General features: G+C 36.2%; 1 pseudogene; it reads left to right on the top strand.

Moving 5' to 3' along the window:
- Window positions 1-256: 256 nt before the first annotated feature.
- On the top strand, window positions 257-1,478 carry LOC131650690 (AAA-ATPase At3g28510-like; annotated as a pseudogene).
- Window positions 1,479-21,606: the final 20,128 nt, after the last annotated feature.

Genomic DNA, 21,606 nt, shown 5'->3' with positions numbered 1-21,606 from the left:
ATTCAACAACAAAATCCATTAAAAAAAACAGAACAACAATCAAACTCTCTATTTATCTCAAAAATTAAACATTTCAAAACAAAACATGGGGAAAATCCGGTCATCACTGAACTCAAAATCAAATTTATTTACCCAAAAGAAAAAACTTTGGTCAGTTATGGCTATCTTAGGGTTTCTGTTTAGCATATTTAAGCAATGTTTTTCACGTCAACTTCAAAAATATGTTACAAAATATACACAAAAATTCCTAAGTTTCATGTCTCCTTACATCCAAATAACCTTTCCCGATTTTATATCGGGAAGGAATCTACAACGTAGCGAAGCTTACACGTGTATCCAAGCATATCTTAGTGCAAAATCATTGGAAAGAGCCAAAAGATTTAACGCGGAAGTTGTTGAAAATAGTCGAACTCCACTTGGGGCGAGGACGAGGAGTTCAAAGATAAACTCAATGGAGTTTATGTTTGGTGGTTTTGTAACCATATAACTCAACAAGATTCAGATGAGAAAGAGAAAACTTCCTTAACATTAACCTTCTACAAATGGCATCGCGAACTCGTCACAACCTCTTACATATAATATGTGTTGGAAGAAGGTAAAGCTATCACAATGAAGAACAGAAAGCTCAAGCTTTACACCAACAATCCTATGGAAGATTGGTTGAGATTCAGAAGAAAGTGGAGTTCTATAACGTTTGAGCACCCTGCTAGGTTTGAAACCCTAGCTATGGATCCAAAGAAGAAAGAAGAGATCATAAATGATCTTGTTAAGTTCAAGACAGGTAAAGAGTATTATTCTAAAGTTGGAAAGGCTTGGAAACGTGGTTATATACTTTTCGGGCCACCAGGAACCGTAAAATCTACGATGATATCCGCTATTGCGAATTTCATGAATTACAATGTGTATGATCTTGAATTAACAACTATCAAGGATAACGATGAACTGAAAAGACTTTTGATTTCAACTTCAAGCAAGTCGATTATAGTGATCGAGGATATTGATTGTTCTATTGATCTTACTGGAAAAAGAAAAAAAAACAAGGACTCTCCTACGGAGTAAAACAAAGTAACTCTTTCGGGTTTGTTGAATATTATTGACGGAATTTGGTCGGCTTGTGGAGGAGAAAGGATCATAATTTTCACGAGGAATTTTGTGGACAAACTTGATCCTGCTCTTATTAGGAAAGGAAGGATGGATATGCATATTGAAATGTCATATTGTAGCTATGAAGCTTTCAAGGTGCTTGTGAAGAATTATTGGGATGTTGAGTCTCATGATGAATTATTTCCTGTAATTGAAAAGTTGATAGGAGAGACTAATATCACACCGGATGATGTTGCTGAAAATTTGATGCCAAAATCGATAGTTGAAGATTTTGAAACTTGTTTGAAGAATTTGATTTAATCTCTTGAGAATGCAAAGAAAAAGGCCGAGGAGAATGCTTATATCAACACAGAGGAAGATAAACAAAAGTTGATTCAAGAAGAAGTAAAAGGTGGAGACTCTTAAAATTTCAAATGAAAAAGTTGAGAACATCATGGTATGATATGTTAATTTATTAAGATGATTTTTGTAATATTCATGATGTTTAGAACCTTTCATAATAATAGGGTTTTTTATATTATGTGATTCATATAAGTAGTATTTTAAACGGGTTTTAAATTGAAAGATTTACAATATATGTTCAAGTTTTCTTTTAAAATCCAACATTTTTTTACCTATCTATTAAAATCCAAATATAATTTCTCTTCAAACCGCAGAAGCTATCATATTTCACAACACTTTTTTCTGATAGCAGCACTGTGTTTCATGTGAAACCGCTGTGAGTGTGTGATTTCTTTCATTCTTTCACAAAACTCCTTTTGAAATTTGGATAGTAGAAAATTCAGCCTTTTGAATTTTGTGTCAAAGTTAATTTTTCTGTTTAGTTGCATGTAAAATAATTTGTTCTAAAAGCTTCTAAGTCTTAGTGTGTATGAGATTGAGGAGTGGTAGAATTTTGAAAGATTACCCTAATAGAGCGAAAAGAAAGAATACAAGGATGATAAACCCGAGAAATAACAACAATGGAGAACATCCAACTAATACAACAGGGAAAGGTACAGTCGTTGCGAATTCGACTAATGCAATCGCTTCAACTACCAGTACGACGCTTATATCATCAACTTATAGTGGGGCAAAATTATCCCCAACGACCACACAAAGTCATCCTGTGGCTCTTAGCCCGTCAGCAGCTAGTGATTTTAGACCCTTTATGAGAGTTTTACAATGTCTTTAAGTGGTCGAGAACAAAAACATGGTATGCCAACATGAATAATGGCAAACCTGTATAACAATCCTTTGACATTTGTTAACCATGCGACAACCACTTTTTCACCTTTACAAGGGTCGGGTTCAGCCGTTAACAATTTAGGTCGAACCTTTATGGCTACAGAAATGGGTCTTTCTACCCAGGAAATTCTGACTTTCACCAATAATTTCGTAGTGGCATTAAGACAACAAATGGACAAAAGCAGCCATGATATGGTTAATATGCTTACCTAACATATGAGTACAATTTTTAAACCTCTAATTCAGAACACGAACCAGACCAGTCAACAGTTAGCAGCGTAAATGGCTCGAGTTGCTGATTTCTTTGGCGCCTCTCAGGAGCAAGTTCGATCTGTCACACAGCCACAACCACTTATGCCTGTTCGAAATGAAGGTGTGGATTTGGATGAAATTGTTAATCAGGGGTAATAAGTTGTGCCACAGGCGGTAGAGGTTAATTTGGGGAAACAATTCGCCCCATGAGTGGTCGAACACCCAATATCTAGAGAAGTCGAACAACTAGAAGTTGTGTTTATCAATCGAGGCCAAGACGTTGACGAAGTGGTTCACTGCGTTCGACAAGACAATTTGGCATATGAGAATAATCTTGTTGCCATGATTGAAAGAATTATGGCACGGAATGGGATTAATGTATGCCTTCATTGGCCAAACTACATCTCCCTATTGTCAGAATATGTCCTACAAACAGAACTTCACATGGGATGGAAAGTCCACTAAGATTTCTGGCGATACTAGTGAATCTACAGTTGAACACATAGCGAGGAATTTGATTGAGGCTGGAGAGATTGCCATTAATGAAAATTTGAGAATGAGGTACTTTCCTAGTTCTCTTACCAAGAGCGCTTTCATGTGGTTTACCACACTCCCAAAGAATTTGATCCATGATTGAACTCAGTTGCAAAGGTTGTTCCATGAACAAATTCACATGGGGCAGTCGAATATCAACATAAAGGAATTGGCTAGGGGTTAAGCACAAGTTTACTGAGCCAATAGATGATTATTTGAATATATTTTGAATGCTAAAGGCAAGATGTTTTACACAAGTGCCTAAGCATGAGTCAGTATGAATGGAAAATGTGGTAGATACTTTGCATAGAGACATGGAAGATTCATTATATCCCAGATGTAAAAGTAATACAAGAATATCAGTTGTGTTAAGACTCTTTCATATTAAGGCAAGAGGTGGGTGTACGGATAAAAGTTTCACTGAATTGCTTGAATTTTTGAAAGGAATGCTTCTCGTAGGTAACATGTTGTTGAACCGTAGTTATGAGGCCAATAAGCTATTATATCCAATGGATTTCGACTATGTCAAAATAAATTCATGCCGTAATGATTGCAACTAATATATAAAAGAGTTTAAAAACTTGAAGGAGTACCCAAGGTATGGGGAGTCACGCTACAAGAAGAAAGACATTGGTGTTAATGACGATGATGGTGTAACTAGGAATGATGTTCCTTTCAAGGTGATGTGGTACCTACGGATGATTCCAAGGCTCAAGAGATTGTTTTCTAATGTTAATGACACAAATAATACTAGATGGCATACAGATGAAAGAGTGCATGATGGAAAAATTCACCATGTGGCTGATTCATTGCAATGGAAGAATTGTTTCCTTGTTTCCAAAATTTTCCCTTGAACCGGGGAATCGTAGGCTTAGACTTTCCACCGACAAAATGAACCTTTTTGGTAATTTGAGTACTAACCATACATCATGGCATGTTCTTGTAATAATTTATAATCTATCTCCATGGTTGTGCATGAAGCGCAAGTATATGATGTTATCAATGATGAGTTCGGGTCCAAGATAACCAGAGAACGACATAGATGTTTATTTAACGCCATTGATTAAAGATTTAAGACTTTTGTGAGAGGAATATGTTGATGATGTGTATATAGGTGATAAATTTAAGCTGCGAGCCATGTTTGTTTTGCACAATCAATGACTTTTCTGCATACGCTAATTTATTTGGATATAGCGTCAAGCAAAAAGCGTGTCCTATATGTGAATTTGATACATGTCACCACTAATTAAAAAAAGGAAAAAAAAAGACAGTTTTTCTAAGACATAATCATCCATATCGTAGATTGTGGAAGGCTTTTAATAAAGAGTAGGAGTTTGATGTTGCTTCAAGGCCCTTAACCAGGAAGAAAGTTTATAAAAGGCAACAACACATTTATTTTGTCTTTGGAAAGAAAAAACAAAGCCCATGGAGAAACATATTTGGAAAAAGAGGTCGGTGTTCTTTGATCTTCCATACTGGTCTAGTATAGATGTAAGACATTGTCTTGATGTGGTGATGCATGTGGAGAAAAATGTGTGTAATAGTTTGATTGAAACATTTCTCAATATTAAAGGTAAGACAAAAGATACTAAGAAATCCTGCGAATATATGGTTGTGATGGGTATGCGGAAAGAGTTAGCCCCAAAAGGAATAGGAAATAGAACATGTTTTTCCCCCACCATGTCACATTCTAGCTAAAAAAGTTAAAAAAAGTTTTTGTGAATGTTTGTAGAGTATAAAATTTTCCAAAGGGTACTCATCAAATGTGAAAAAACTTGTGTCAATGAATGATCTTAAGTTAGTTGACTTATTATCTCATGATTGTCATGTCTTGATGCAACAACTTCTACCACTGGCTATATGTGATATTTTACAAAGAAATGTAAGGGTAACTATAACCAGATTGTGCTTATTCTTAAATGCTATATGTAGGAAAGTTATTGATCCTGCAAATTTATACGACTTGGAACATGAAGTTGCAATTATCTTGTGACAATTAGAGCTGTTTTTCCCTCCATCATTCTTTGACATTATGGTTCACTTAATTGTTATATAGTAAGCGAGATTAGAATTTGTTGTCCAGTTTATTTACAGTGGATGTATCTGATAGAGTTGTACATGAAGATTTTTAAAGGGTATACAAAGAATCACTGTCCGAAACCTTTGATCGTTGAAAGGTACATTATAGAAGAAGCTACTGTTAAGTGCCAAAATGTAGTTATTTTGTATATATGTTTTGTTGCACTTATCGATACTTTTTGTTAATACCGTTGAATAATTCCCCGTTTTGTGCATAAATACGTAAACTTTGTGAATAGATATATTTTCATACACTTTTATACTTTTTGATAGTTTTCTACTCTTTTTGTAGGTATTCTTGCGTATTTGGAGCATGAGCAATAAAGTGTCGAAGACACGGCTTCAAACGCGCGATTTTAAGCGACGGAATCAATTCATTCGGTGGTTAAGGCTCAAAATGAGGATGATAAAAATCATCAATTGGACTGCCATTTATTCATTGTTAGATAGGAAATCGAATAAGCTTTCCAACGCTTCGAACCGGACGCAAATCGGAGTTACGGTTCTCAAGTTGCGCCATTTTTACTAAAAGCAGTTTTTTCAATTTAGCAGGTTTGGCGCGATGCGCGCTCCTGCGCGCGACGCGCGCTGGACAGATCTGAAAATTTCATAGAGTGGACAACTTCTCTACCCATCACAATAAGTTGGGTAGTGTACCTCCAACCAATCATATGATTCCATCTCATTCAATACATTTAATTATTTATTAAAATACTACAAATGCTTGTTATTTTCAATGCATTTTAAAAAGGAGGTAACCTTACCCAACTTTTTGAGTTGGGTAAATAAGAATTCACCTTTCATAAATAGGCGAAAATCAGATTTTTTTAGGTTATGTTTTGGGTATTTTTGAACCCCAACTCATCTTAAGTCATTTTTGGGTAGATTTGGCTTGGAAACACCATTGGAGCTTGTAATCGGATGATCGGAGGTCGAATTTCTCATCGATTGGTGTTGACAAACCAAGAAATGTTTGGTACTCTTCTTCTCTTCTCTTTGTATTTCTCTTTTGGTGAGTTTGTATGTAAATTACTCTAAACCCATGGATGTTTGTTGCTTTTTCTACTAGTTGTATAAAGTTTGCTTTACAAATCTTAATCGGTGTTTTTATGATCTTTTTGCTTAAATGTTTTGGATTTGTGTTGTTGTAGAAATAGACATCACAAATCTTGATTAGGGGTATATCTGTTAGCTTTTGATTCTAGACATAAGATTGGGGTTAACATCCTGTTACCCTAGGATTTCGACTTACCAATAAATGGGCAACTAGGGCTCAAAATTGGTAATTGGGCCTCAATTTGGTAGAAAGGCCCTAAATTGGTAATTGGGCCTCAATTAAATAACTACATTGCCATTTGGGTCAAAGCGGTTCGACTAAGTAATGCTTAGTAGTCGAAGCTGTTCGACTAGAAAGATTATCAGAGGCTTCAGCGTTCGACCAAAAGTATGCGAAGACTTAAGAATTTTGCTGCAGAAACTGAAGTAGAAGTTGAGAGGTATTAGAAGTTAAAAGGAGACGGTTTTCAGCAGTTACAAGAGACGCGTGGAGGCCTTATACATCGAAGATGCTGCATGTCGAAGACACGTGTCGGCTGATGACAGTCAACCGTTAGTAGTAGTTATCTTATTTTTACTATTTAAGCAAGTTCATTAGGAATAGTTTAGGGGTCCGCATTTTCTACATAAACACAAGTAAACTCAAATCTCTGTGCAATAATGAGTAAAGAGTGCAACTTTGGAATGTACGTATGCGTACCAGTTTAATTAATGCAATCATTTTACGTTATATTTCATCTTTCAGTACACATTTACTGCTTTTTTACTGCTTTGATTTACTTTAAAGCCTTTAATTTCAGTGTTTACTTTTACTTTAAAGTCACTGTTGCATCTAATACAAACCAGATACACATAATATAACAAAATAAAGCAATTAGTCCTGGAGTATTCTAGTTGATTCCGCAAAAGTAACCTTTAAAAAGGAAACTAGCACTTGTTTACCATTTTTCTAGGTAAACAAATTGGCACGCCCAGTGGGACCCATCAATTGCTGTTTGTTTTATATTTGTTAGTATAATAGTTATGTATGATATTAAGAAGTGGTCGGAAATTAACTAACATGGCTGAAGTTAATACAAATAATTCTGATCTTTCTGGAAATCAAGGGGTTGTTCTGACCGGAACAACACCACAAAGTGCCGCAGATTCATCCCCAGTTAGAACAACAAATACTGGTGGATCGATGGCAGCAATATTGGTATCATCACCAACGAATGTACGGTCACCGTTTAATCCGTTACGACCGCCATTTCATGGAATGATGCCTCCACCAGGTTTTAACCCTCAGTTTGGAATGCCCACGTCTATGATGCAAGGTTTGCACACAAATCCTTCATTATATTCTGACAGCATGATGGCTACAAGCACATCAAATCCAGGGGGTCGACCTATAGGCATAGGATATAATCACCAGGCTTTGCCATCTTTAAGTACTACGTCAATGTTGTCAATTCGACAACAAATAGACGAAAGTAATCATGAAATGGTGAATGCCCTTACTCAACAAATGGGAACTGTTTTTACTCCCATGATAAATAACACGAACCAAAGTTATGAAATATTGGCTGGACAAATGGCCAGAATTGCAGATTTCTTTGGAGCGCCCCCACAACCAAACCTTTCGACTACTCAAGGGTCGAATGTGAGAGGGGTCGAACCTATAGGACAAGGAGATCAGATTGAGCAAGAGATCCCTAGAATAGTACAAAGGCATCAAGATGCTGACCAGGTTCTTAGGAACACCCAGCAAGATGTCAATGTTGGACACAATAATATCTCTAATGTAGTCGAACAAATTTTAGTTCAGAATGGAATAAATGTAGGTTTGCATAGACCAAATTTCGTTTCCCCGTTGTCAGAATATGTAAGGCAAACAGAATTGCCTAGGGGGTGGAAAGTCCCAAAATTCACCAAATTTGCTGGTGAGACTGGCGAGTCGACGGTTGAACATATTGCTAGGTTCCAGACAGAGGCTGGAGAAATAGCAAACAATGAAAATCTAAAGATGAAGTATTTTCCAAGTTCTTTAACAAAAAATGCATTTACTTGGTTCACGACCTTATCTCCACAATCTTTGTTCTCATGGAACCAATTAGAACGATTGTTCCATGAACAATTTTATATGGGAAAGTCGAAAATTAGTTTGAAAGAATTAGCTGGAGTTAGGCGAAAGGGTGCAGAACCAGTCGATGACTATCTAAACCGTTTTAGGTTACTGAAAGCTAGATGTTTCACACAAATTCCTGAACATGAGTTAGTCGAAATGGCTGCAGGTGGGTTAGATTATTCCATAAGGAAGAAATTAGACACCCAACATCTGAGACATATGGCACAACTGGCAGATAGAGTACGCCAGGTCGAAAGGCTAAAAGCTGAAAAAGCCAGAGCTAGTAAATATCATAAGAAAGAAAAGATAGCTTATGTTACTACAAGTGAGTTCGATTCTAATAGTGACAGTGAATACGAAGAGGGAGAGGTCAACGTGGCTGAATTAAAGCCAGGGCCACCATATATCTGTAAATTGCTCAAGCCCTCAAAAGATAAAAATCTGATTGAAAGTAAAAATGAAAAATTTTCTAGTAAAACGTATTCATTTGATATAACAAAATGTGATGAAATATTTGATTTGTTGGTTTCTGATGGGCAAATCATAGTACCCCCAGGACTAAAAAATCCTCCTCTTGAACAAAAGAAAAAAAGAGGATTTTGTAAATTTCATAATTTCTTGGGTCATAAAACTTCTCAATGTGTCCTTTTCAGGGATTTGGTGCAAAAAGCTTTGAAAGAAGGAAGGTTACAGTTTGGAGAAAAGCCAAAGTCATCAATGCAAGTTGATATTGATCCTTTGCAAGTCGAAGAGGCTCACTATACTGAGCTTGCTGATGTGATGATGGTCGAGACTACTGATGGTTTCGTTAGAAAGCAAAACGGCGCTACTGATGGCAAAGTTTTGAACATGGTTTATCCTGAACCAAAAGAAAGTCTTTTGAAATTCCTTGAGAGATGCCACAATAACAACTCTCAAGTCGGATTATGCCCAAGGTGTGATGTTGTTTTCAATGTCGATGCTGCAAACAAAGTGAGGTTCGATCCTCGTCGAGGCAAGAATCATCAATTCATGTACACAGGAGAAAACAGTGGTCGAAGGGCTGGAGAATACAGGAAGATGTTTGAAAAACCAAGGACTTTCCGTCCCAAGACGGATGTCCCTGAAGACAAATGGGTGAAACCCATTAACTTCAGAGGTAAACGCCCAGAATGGCAGATTCAAGGCGATGGAACCATTGCTGAAGGCTCTTGGACGGATAGTGGATCTAAAAGAAAAGATTACATATCTCCGAACTACAAAGGAAAGAACCCCATGACTCGAACGCAGTGGAGGCGTTACCAAAGAAGCCATAAGAATGGACAGGAAAATTCGAAAATGGTGCAGGCAGGATTTTCTCACTATCAGCCAAAGCCTTTTCACAGGAAGTTGACTGAAGACCAGGCTAAAATAGCAAATGAAAGACTGGCTGCAGGAATGATCCTAGGAAAGAAACTGATTAAAGAATTGGTTGACGATGATGCTCCGATCCTCAATATAGAAAAAGAGCCTGAGTATTCTCCACTGTCGGACGAAGAGGTCGACGACAACTTTGACATAGAGTCAGATGAGTTGCTAATCGACTGTGGAATTGTCTCTGTACTTCCAGCAGAGTTCGACAGAGTATCTGAGGTATCTGAGAACGAAGATGATTTTCTTCTTGACGAGAATGTGGAAGAAACTCCTGTCTGTTACTATGTAATGGGAAAAGGAGTGGTAGAAGAGCAAAAAGCTGTGTTTGAGAGGCCAGGTCGAGGAATGATGTATCATTTGAAGCCTTTATTCATAAGGGCGAAAGTGGATGATGTTCCAATAAACAAAGTGTTTGTCGATGGTGGGGCTGCTGTAAACTTAATGCCTTATTCATCACTTCAGAAAGTGGGTAAATCTGACAAAGATTTAAGGCCCCATAATATGGTGTTGTCTAATTATGAGGGCAAGACAAGTGGAATACTTGGATTTATTCAAGTAAAACTAGCTGCTGGTTCGACTGTCAGGTCAACCATATTTATGGTGATTGCATCGCAGGCAAATTTTAAACTGCTGTTGGGTCGAGAATGGATCCATGGAATAGGGGCAGTTCCTTCCACCTTACATCAGCGTGTGGCCATTTGGAGACCAGATGGTATAGTGGAGAATATTGAAGCTGACCAAAGTTATTACAAAACTGAAAGTGGTCGTAGACACTTCGACCAGCATTTGGCAAATGTAGCTCCTTGTTACAAAGCAGAAGAGGTGTATTCTTCTGATGAAAGTGTGTCTAAGTATTTGAACTTAGACCCAAATTATGGTTTCATTTGGAATAAAGAAGACCCTAATGAACCATTGAACCATGAAAGTCCTCCAGAGTAGAGGACATCAGTCAAAGATGATGACCACTGAGTCAGAATACCTGGCTCGAATAACGGCTTATTTGGCCGAAAACAAAGAAAGAACGGCTTTAGAAGCCGAATTAGAGAGAAATATGGCTATTGAGGCCATGTTGGTAAAAAATGAGGACAATCCTGAAGTCGATCACCAAATCGAACGACTTGATGGGATATATGATGATGAACCTTTAGGCTTCGAAATGGATCCATTAGGATCGGTAAAAAGAATGCAAGCTCAAGATCCTCTTGAGGAAGTTGACTTAGGTGAAGGAGTCACTAGAAGACCTACTTATGTAAGTACAAAACTTACAACTGGCCTAAAGACCAAGTTGGTTCGACTGTTGAAAGAATATAAAGATTGTTTTGCTTGGGATTATCATGAAATGCCTGGGTTGGGTCGACATGTGGTGGAGCATCGACTACCATTAAACCCAGGTAAGAAACCTATCAAGCAGCTTCCTAGAAGATTTGCGCCAGAGGTTATGGAAAAAATCAAAGTAGAAATTGAAAGATTGTTGAAAAGCAAGTTTATTCGAACTGCGAGGTATGTCGAATGGTTAGCTAATATAGTGCCTGTAATAAAGAAAAATGGTAGCCTTCGTATATGCATAGATTTCAGAGATTTAAATAAGGCTACCCCGAAAGATGAATATCCCATGCCGGTTGCTGAAATGTTAGTCGACTCCGCAGCTGGATTTGAATATCTCAGTTTGTTAGATGGATATTCAGGATATAACCAAATTTTTATAGCTGACGAAGATGTATCTAAAACAGCGTTTCGATGCCCAGGTGCTTTAGGAACTTATGAATGGGTAGTAATGCCCTTTGGTTTAAAAAATGCTGGAGCTACATACCAAAGAGCCATGAATTCCATGTTTCATGATTTTATTGACAAGTTTATGCAGGTTTACATTGATGATATTGTAATAAAATCTAACTCTGAAAATGGTCACTTAGACCATCTTCGACAATCTTTTGAACGAATGAGGAAATATGGACTCAAAATGAACCCTTTAAAATGTGCTTTTGGTGTACATGCAGGGGATTTCCTGGGCTTCGTGGTTCACGAGAAAGGCATTGAGATAAACCAAAATAAGACGAAAGCAATCTTGGAGCTAAAGGTGCCAGAAACAAAGAAACAACTCCAGTCATTGTTGGGGAAGATTAATTTCTTGAGGAGATTCATCTCAAATCTAAGTGGCAAAACGAAGATATTTTCACCACTTGTGAAGCTCAAGAACCAAGATCAATTCAAATGGGAGCAAGAACATCAACAGGCATTCGACCAAATAAAAGCTTATTTAACTAAGCCTCCTATTTTGTTACCCCCCAATAGGACAAAAAGTTTGAAATTGTACATAGCTGCATCAGGTTCGACAATTGGGAGTATGTTGGCCCAAGAAGATGATAATGGCGTCGAAAGAGCTATATATTATCTAAGTCGAACCCTAGTAGATGCTGAAACTAGGTATAATGATATTGAAAAATTATGCTTATGCTTGTATTTCTCATGTAACAAACTTAAGCAATATATAAAGCCTGTTGATGTGTATGTGTCCTCTCATTTTGATGTTATTAAACATATGTTGTCTAAACCAATTTTGCATAGTCGAATTGGTAAGTGGGCCTTAGCACTAACTGAATTTTCCTTAACATATGTTCCTTTAAAAGCTATGAAAGGACAAGTTGTGGCTGATTTTATAGTCAACCATGGGTTAGTCGAATTGTCTGTAAATCAAGTCGAACGAACCAACTGGAAATTGTTTTTTGACGGTTCTAGTCACAAAAATGGATCAGGCATTGGAGTCTTGATTATTTCTCCCAAAGGACTTCCAACAAAGTTCCATTATAAAATGAAAGAAGTATGCTCTAACAATGAGGTCGAATATGAAGCCTTGATAACTGGTTTGAAGGCCCTAATAGATTTAGGGGCAAAACGAGTTGAGATTCGAGGTGATTCTGAGCTAATAATTCGACAAATCAAAAAAGAGTATAAATGCATCAAAGAAAATCTAATAATGTATTATGCAATTGTGATACGCTTATTAGAAAAATTCGAACATGTTGAGATCTTGCATGTACCAAGATCTAACAATTACATTGCCAATGAATTGGCACAAATTGCTTCTGGGTATATAGTTTCTAAAGACAAGTTAGAAGATATGGTCGAGATCAAGAATAAAGAAACCCATGAAGTATTAGACAAGTTAGGTCAATTGTCGACGTCAAAATTCGAGGGGGTAGGTGATAATGTTGAAAGTAAAGTTGAAAGTAAAGATTTGTATGCCTTGGAAATTTTTGCCATCGACAATATGACTGATGCTGATTGGAGAAACCCATTGGTCCAATACCTAAATAATCCAGTCGGAGGAACTGATCGAAAGATTAAATACAGAGCTCTAAACTATGTGATATTAGGAAATGATTTATACAAGAAAACAGCTGAAGGTGTATTGTTGAAATGCTTAAGTGAAGCTGAAGCATATTTGGCTGTGTCAGAGGTTCATAGTGGTGTTTGTGGAGCTAATCAGTCAGGCCATAAGATGAAATGGTTGTTGTTTAGACAAGGTTTATATTGGTCGACAATGCTAAAAGACTGTATTGAATATGCAAGAGGATGCCAAGAGTGCCAGAAATTTTCAGGCATTCAACATGTTCCAGCCAGTGAATTGCATGCCATTGTCAAACCTTGGCCTTTTAGAGGATGGGCTTTGGATTTAATAGGAGAAATCAAACCTGCATCTTCTAAGCAACAAAGATTCATTTTAGTAGGAATAGATTATTTTACTAAATGGATAGAGGCAATCCCACTAGTTAATGTTGATCAAGAAGCAGTGATTAGTTTCATACAAAAACACATTATCTACAGATATGGGATTCCAGAAACTATTACTACTGATCAAGGATCAGTTTTTGTTGGTCGAAAGATGCAAGCTTTTGCAGCAGAGACAGGATTTAAATTGCTAACATCCACTCCATATTACGCTCAGGTCAATGGTCAGGTCGAAGCTGCTAATAAAGTTATTATAAATTTGATAAAGAAGCATGTGGGGAAAAAGCCAAGAAATTGGCATCAAACGCTCGACCAAATCCTTTGGGCTTGTCGGACGTCACCAAAGGAAGCAATAAAGACTACCCCATTTCGTTTGACATTTGGGCATGATGCTGTATTGCCTGCAGAAATTCACCTACAGTCAACAAGAATTCAACGACAAAACAGTCTCTCGTCTGACGAATACTGGGATATGATGTTAGATGAATTAGTAGAATTAGACGAAGAAAGGCTAATAGAGTTGGATAGGTTAATAAGACAAAAGGAAAAAGTAGCGAAGGCTTACAACAAGAAAGTCAAAGAGAAGACATTCATGGTAGGTAATTATGTATGGAAAGTTATTCTGCCCATGGATCAAAGGAATAAGTTATTGGGTAAATGGTCCCCAAGTTGGGAAGGACCGTTTAAAATTTTGCAAGTGTTTTCAAACAATGCATATGAAATTGAAGAACTGAATTCAGATGGTCGAATCTTGAGGATAAATGGTAAATATTTGAAAAAATATAAACCTACACTTCAAGAAATACGCATAATAGACCGAAGCTGAAATATTAGATTAAAGATGGCTATAAAAGTAGCCAACTATTACAAAAATAGTCATAAAGAAGTGGAGCGATCGAAGAATACAATAAAAAAAAAACAAAGTCACTAAAATATCCAATATTAGTTAACCCTTCGGTCGATGTCTTTCAAGGATAGTAGAGGCAGACTTTCGGCTTCGAACATATCCATACGTCCAGTCTTGCGCATTTTCCTCACCACACCTTGCTTGAGGAATAGGTAGGATAAGAATCTTCCATAAGGAAGACAAGTCACCATTCCTTGACGAGAGGCAGTCAAAGAGACAGCTTCCACAAGTTGCTTAAAAATCAATAGAGAAAAGTTGATTTTCTTCCCCTGAAGGGCACAGGAAATGAATTCCAAGTCTTCCACCATGATGCTATTTTCATCATGGTTGCGTGGACGAAAGTTGCCCACCAAAAGTTGGTGCCAAATTTTGATTACTTTGGCACAAAAGGGGTCATTGTCCATGAGATCCCTTAACATATTAGAAGTGTTCATGTTGAAAATATTGTCACCAAAAGTTTCACCAGTATTACTGCATTTCAACAAATCAGAGATTGTTGAGGGAGTGATGATGACATGAGCCCCTCGAATGTTGGAGGTTATAGTAGTCCTCCCTTCTGGATCTATGCGCAAAGATGCAAACCTCCAAAATTCAGTTAGCATGCAGGGATAGATGTTACCATCTAAAATTTCAGGATAAAACTCAAGTCCCTGACCAGCATAGAGAGCACGAACATTGATGTGGTTCGCATCAAACTCTTCTTCAGAAAGTTTAAATTCTTTCTTGATGCAGGATCTTATGTGGGCGTTTGTTAAAGGTTGTGCCATGGTTTAAAGACAAAGATTGAAGTATGAAAATGTTTAAGATGTTATGCGTAGGGAAATGCAAAAGGAAATGGAAGGAATGAGGCTATATATATAGAGAATATGTAGTTACTTCAGCAAGACAAACGTGGGAAAGGAAGTTAGAAAATCAAAGGTCGTATTAAATATCTTGGAAATTGACACAAGCAAGTTGGGAACAGGTAAATAGCCCATTACCTAGTGTTGAGGTAATAATTAGTGCCTGGGAAAATGAAATGTAATCATGGCGTAATGGGAATTAACAAAAGTCGAAACCCAAGAAAGAACTGAAACGCCATCTTTTCTTTTTCCTAAAGTCAGTCGAAAGAAGTCGCTTGGGGGGCAATTTGTTACCCTAGGATTTCGACTTACCAATAAATGGGCAACTGGGGCTCAAAATTGGTAATTGGGCCTCAATTTGGTAGAAAGGCCCTAAATTGGTAATTGGGCCTCAATTTAATAACTACATTGCCATTTGGGTCAAAGCGGTTCGACTAAGTAATGCTTAGTAGTCGAAGCTACTCGACTAGAAAGATTATCAGAGGTTTCAGCGTTCGACCAAAAGTATGCGAAGACTTAAGAATTTTGCTGCAGAAACTGAAGTGGAAGTCGAGAGGTATTAGAAGTTAAAAGGAGACGGTTTTCAGCAGTTACAAGAGACGCGTGGAGGCCTTATACATCGAAGATGCTGCATGTCGAAGACACGTGTCGGCTGATGACAGTCAACCGTTAGTAGTAGTTATCTTATTTTTACTATTTAAGCAAGTTCATTAGGAATAGTTTAGGGGTCCGCATTTTCTACATAAACACAAGTAAACTTAAATCTCTGTGCAATAATGAGTAAAGAGTGCAACTTTGGAATGTACGTATGCGTACCCGTTTAATTAATGCAATCATTTTACGTTATATTTCATCTTTCAGTACACATTTACTGCTTTTTTACTGCTTTGATTTACTTTAAAGCCTTTAATTTCAGTGTTTACTTTTACTTTAAAGTCACTGTTGCATTTAATACAAACCAGATACACATAATATAACAAAATAAAGCAATTAGTCCTGGAGTATTCTAGTTGATTCCGCAAAAGTAACCTTTAAAAAGGAAACTAGCGCTTGTTTACCATTTTTCTGGGTAAACACATCCACTTAATATCTGAGTTTAATGCTTCTATGTTGTTCGATCGGTTGAGACATCGTCGAAAGAGAAATATAGTTGAACTCTGTCGGTGTTGCAGAAATGGACATTGATGTGAGGGATATGTGGTGATTCTGACGAGTATTGTAGATTGAGTACGGGGGAGTGATAAATCTAAGTTTGTGAGGAATAGTTTAGATTCGAACCAGATAAGCTATTCTCTATCAAGAATGAATTTATTTTATGTTCAAATGTTATATTTTCCGTTTTTACTTAAAACCCATTCAACCCAAACTCAAGAATTAAGAATCCGTCGAACGGAAGTTCAGTAGCACCAATCTCTGTGGACACGATAATTTCCCGGATAAATACTTCCAAAACTTTTGTTGCTTGCCACTTTACCTCTTCAACAAAATGGCGCCGTTGCCGGGGATTTGTGTTTCTATTGAATTAGCATTGCGATAGTTTCTTTGTTTTTGAGTTTTGTGAATATTGTATATTTGTGAATTTCCTTATACTTGTATACTTTTGTATAGTGGATTGTATAGATACATGTTCTAATTTTGTTTGGTAGACTTATTAAACAAGTTGAACTCGGATAGTTTTTTAATTTCAAATCTTCACTTTTCAACTTGTTTAGTTAATTTCACCAAACTTTTGTAAAAATTGTGTTTTTACTTATCGTTACGTGTTTGTTAATATGTGTTGTTTACGTATTGTTGTATATTCTCTTGTTTCGTAATGTTTGTTCGTGTGTGGTTAGGATACTTTCTTTAGGTTCACGTTGTGGCGAAAGCGTTGGCGTGTCGTGGAGAAAGCTACTACCCGAGCACAATAAAGGCGTCGAGCTTACGACGTAAAACAAGCGCTTGTTGGGAGGCACCCCAACGGTTTTATTTTTCTGATTTTCTGTAAATGAGTAGTGCAGGTGATAAGTGGAGGTTGTTCGTGGTTTGTGTTTTGCTGCACAGGTTTTTCTTTTTCTGGTGTAGCGCGCGTCGCGCGGCCTGGGAGCTAAAGAGCTTGGTTTAACAGAACTTTGCGCGCGTCGCGCGGTCTTTAAGGCGCGTCGCGCGCCTTGTAACTTTTGGCCAATGAATTCTTTTTAATGGTTCACTTGGCTAGCCTTTTTCCCACTTACACCAAGGCTTTATAGTATAGTATTTTATAGTTTTATTTTTTAATTCTTTTGTTGTTGTTTAGACTCAAATTTTGGCCCGATTACTTCGAGTCGCATTTGGTAATTCTCCGATTGTGATAGATTCAACATGTCGGTTATGCGGTAATGATTGATCAAATTTGTACATAGCAAGGTACTCGTTTATCGCATTCTATATCATAGCATGTTTAGGAGACTTTTCATTTGTACAATTTTCATATTACTCATTCTTTTTGCATAACTTGCTCATGAATTGAATCACAATTAGTTTCCCCTTTTTACCATAAATGTGAAGTGGCTTTCCATTGTATATATATATATATATATATATATATATATATATATATATATATATATATATATATATATATGCGAGAGACCGATAATTCTTGTTTTAACTGGATATTATTATGTTTAATCTTTCGTTTGTATTGTTTTTGTGAATGCACGAAATTGATCAAGGCACTTGTTTGATTTTGAGCACAACTACCATAGCCAAATATTCAATTCACCTTGTGAGTGTGTGATCACTAGTATCCCTTTTGAGCCTTTTTGTCAATGTCCATGTTGTTTTTGCTAAATGCTTGTCTATGAGTGCTTGGTTCTCATTTTTGTATGGATGTTGATTCTTTGTTTTCTTGAACCTTCAACCATGATTTTTGGTTTGAATTTTTACCTTGCCTTAGAAAGTAGGAAGTATTCACACTTTGATACCATGGTTGAATTCAAGTTGGGGAGAGAATGTTTAGTTACTTTTTGGTTGATTGATTATGAGGTTGTGAAAAAAAAATGTGAAAAAGAAATATAAGAAAAAGAAAGAAAAAGGAGAAAAAGTTTGAAAAAGAACATAACAAAAAAGAGTTTGGAATAAAGATTTGTGTTAATAAGTTTTGTGTTTAGTGTGAAACATGTGATGAAGAAGAAGTTTGATTGGAATTATATTGTTTGAAACTTTGTGGAAGTAATTACTCCCTTAGGTTTAGGCAAGTTTTTGTTTCGATTAGCTTTAGGACTTATCACTTGTTTGTTAACCGAGCCACATTACAACCTTGAAAGCCCTTGTGATTCGTGCTGTTGCATTTTTAATACTATTTTTGGATGAATGCATAATTTTGTCTATTGTTCGCAAGATTGTTGGGTGTGTGTCAAAGTCCTCACCTTTCGGTGTTTTTCATCTACCGATGAGTTTTTGCTAGGCGTGATTCGTGATTGAGCTTGTTTTGTTTTAGAATGTTTTGTATGATTTTTGTACTTAGGATTCATTTCATTTTCATGTTCGTTGTAGGATTGTGGTAAGTGTTTACTTTGTTTGTGCGTTTTTTTTTTTAACCGTGCAATTGTTTCGTTTTCTAAATCTTGTTGATTCTTGATTCTTTGGATTTTTACTTTGGATTCTTTGAATGTTTGGCCTTGTTTGAGGACAAATAAATTCAAGTTGGGGAGAGTTGTTAAGTGCCAAAATGTAGTTATTTTGTATATATGTTTTGTTGCACTTATCGATACTTTTTGTTAATACCGTTGAACAATTCCCCGTTTTGTGCATAAATACGTAAACTTTATGAATAGATATATTTTCATACACTTTTATACTTTTTGATAGTTTTCTACTCTTTTTGTAGGTATTCTTGCGTATTTGGAGCATGAGCAATAAAGTGTCGAAGACACGACTTCAAACGCGCGATTTTGAGCGACGGAATCAATTCATTCGGTGGTTAAGGCTCAAAATGAGGATGATAAAAATAATCAATTGGACTGCAATTTATTCATTGTTAGATAGGAAATTGAATAAGCTTTCCAACGCTTCGAACCGGGCGCAAATCGGAGTTACGGTTCTCAAGTTGCGTCATTTTTACTAAAAGCTGTTTTTTCAATTCAGCAGGTTTGGCGCGATGCGCGCTGGACAGATCTGAAAATTTCATAAATAGGCGAAAATCAGATTTTTTAGGTTATGTTTTGGGTATTTTTGAACCCCAACTCATCTTAGGTCATTTTTTGGTTGATTTGGCTTGGAAACACCATTGGAGCTTGTAATCGGATGATCGAAGGTCGAATTTTTCATTGATTGGTGTTGACAAACCAAGAAATGTTTGGTTCCTCTTCTTCTCTTCTCTTTGTATTTCTCTTTTGGTGAGTTTGTATGTAAATTACTCTAAACCCATGGATGTTTGTTGCTTTTTCTACTAGTTGTATAAAGTTTGCTTTACAAATCTTAATCGGTGTTTTTCTAATCTTTTTGGTTAAATGTTTTGGATTTGTGTTGTTGTAGAAATAGACATCAAAAATCTTGATTAGGAGGATATCTGTTAGCTTTTGATTCTAGACATAGGATTGGGGTTAACATCCACTTAATATCTGAGTTTAATGCTTCTATGTTGTTCGATCGGTTGAGACATCGTCGAAAGAGCAATATAGTTGAACTCTGTCGGTGTTGCAGAAATAGACATTGATGTGAGGGATATGTGGTGATTCTGACGAGTATTGTAGATTGAGTACAGCGGAGTGATAAATCTAAGTTTGTGAGGAGTAGTTTAGATTCGAACCAGATAAGCTATTCTCTATCAAGAATGAATTTATTTTATGTTCAAATGTTATATTTTCCGTTTTTACTTAAAACCCATTTAACCCAAACTCAAGAATTAAGAATCCGTCGAACGGCAGTTCAGTAGCACCAATCTCTGTGGACACGATAATTTCCCGGATAAATACTTCCAAAACTTTTGTTGCTTGCCGCTTTACCGCTTCAACAGCTACTGAGTTTTGTAAAAACTATTTGTCAGAAGCAAACTCTATAAAAATTTATGAGTCTCGTCATGATGGATGTTATGATGGTAGAGATATTCAAGGTTTAAATGTTAAGACATTTGACAGAGAAGTAGTTCTTCAAGCACATCTGTATATATTGAATAACCTTAGCGAAGTTCAACCTTACTTGACCACTCACAAAAGTCTTATAAGGGAAAAGTTCCTCCGGATGAATGAATGATGGTTGTTGACAGAGCATAACAAAACTTTCATAATTTGGTTTAATGAAAGTGTTTCTAAAGATAGTCTCATACTGTATACAATTAAGTGGTTGTCACGTATATCTAAGTTCAATGTAATTACTTAGAGTGCATACGACATTACTAAATATTCATTCTATACAAAATCAAAGGATGATCGTAGCACCATGCAAAATAGTGGAGTTATGGTTAAGGCCGAATCCATGTACTTTTCTAGTTCTAAAGATTAGCTATGTTGATTGAGGAGATTTTGGAGATTAGCTATGTTGATTTTAATGTGCCTTTATTTTAGTGCAAGTGGGTTGACAGTAACACTAGTGCAGAAATCGATGAATCAGGATTCACACGGGTTGATCTTCAAAAGGAAATTTATAAGAACGAATCATTTATCATGCCACGATATAGTACATCATGTACACACAATAGACAATTTGTATTGACGAATCATTTCCCAATATATTCTCCATTATTGATTTCATTTAGTGCTATTATTTGTTTTACAAAATTGAACCTGTACTATTATTATTTTTGTTCATGTTCATTTACAAAAGATATTTTTACAAATCAATCTATTATTTTCATTTCACGTAGGGTTCAACATCCTTACTATTCTATCACTGACTATTTTAAAAGAACATGTATACTTGCATGTGATACAACACATTTTCAAACAACAACCTTCGAATTAGTTTCTAACCCAAAAAAAATATAGATATGTCTCATTTACGTATAAATTTGAAGAATAATGAATAATGTTGAAAAATATACTATCATAGGCATATGGGCATTTTTCAAATTTATATTTGTCATTTTTTCATCACCCTATACTTAGGGTGGGAAAGTAATATCCTATCAATGTATTAAGTATCTTTGGGAGAGTATAAGGATTATTACATTGTTCGAACTTTTTTATAAAAAAAAATAAAAAAATCGCCAAATTAATGATTGACTTTGTAGAAAGTTCTCTAACTATCGAATTAATAAATCGCTCTCAAATCAATAAATATTTTAAAAAGTTCTCTAACTATCGAATTTTGTTCACATTCATCTTTTGATGCTAATGTAATAAACTAAATGAATAGTAATTGGCTATATACAATGACAAAATTAATATATGAAGTCTATAACATCATTATCTATTAAA

This window comes from Vicia villosa, linkage group LG2 (assembly GCF_029867415.1).
Source record: "Vicia villosa cultivar HV-30 ecotype Madison, WI linkage group LG2, Vvil1.0, whole genome shotgun sequence".
In the NCBI taxonomy this organism is placed as follows: Eukaryota; Viridiplantae; Streptophyta; class Magnoliopsida; order Fabales; family Fabaceae; genus Vicia; species Vicia villosa.
Note: the sequence above shows the minus strand (reverse complement) of the source record. Positions and strands in the feature narration are given on the sequence as shown.